Consider the following 478-nt stretch of genomic DNA (forward strand, 5'->3'; position numbering starts at 1 on the left):
TGCTTTACTTTGAATCACTGCACTAATATTTAGTAGCATAACCATTATTTCTAAGAACTGCTTCACATCTGTGTTGCATGGAGTCAACCAACTTCTGGCGCCTGTGAACAGGTATTCCAGCCCAGGACCATTGAACTACATTCAACAATTCCTCTGCATTACTGGGTTTGTCCTCAGAAACAGCATTTATGATGTCACCCCACAGGTGTTCTGTGGGATTGAGGTCCGGGTTTCGGGCCGCTCCATAACATCAATCTGGTTTATCTGGACCCAAGACTTTGTTCTCTTACCGGTGTGTTTTGGGTCATTGTCTTGTTGAAAGACCCATTTTAAAAGTGTTTCCTCTTGAGCATAATACAACATTACCTCTGAGTATTTTGATGTATTGAAACTGATCCATATTTCCTGGTATGTGATAAATGGCCCAACACCACAGTATGGGAAACACCCCCATAACATGATTTTTGCACCACCATGC

General features: G+C 42.3%; 1 protein-coding gene across 2 annotated transcripts in view; it reads left to right on the plus strand.

The window, feature by feature from the left end:
- Window positions 1–478, plus strand: part of ehmt1b (euchromatic histone-lysine N-methyltransferase 1b) — a 41090-nt gene that overhangs the window by 16643 nt on the left and 23969 nt on the right. The window lies entirely within an intron of this gene.

The sequence above is a fragment of the Etheostoma spectabile genome, chromosome 16 (genome assembly GCF_008692095.1).
Source record: "Etheostoma spectabile isolate EspeVRDwgs_2016 chromosome 16, UIUC_Espe_1.0, whole genome shotgun sequence".
NCBI classification, from domain to species: Eukaryota; Metazoa; Chordata; class Actinopteri; order Perciformes; family Percidae; genus Etheostoma; species Etheostoma spectabile.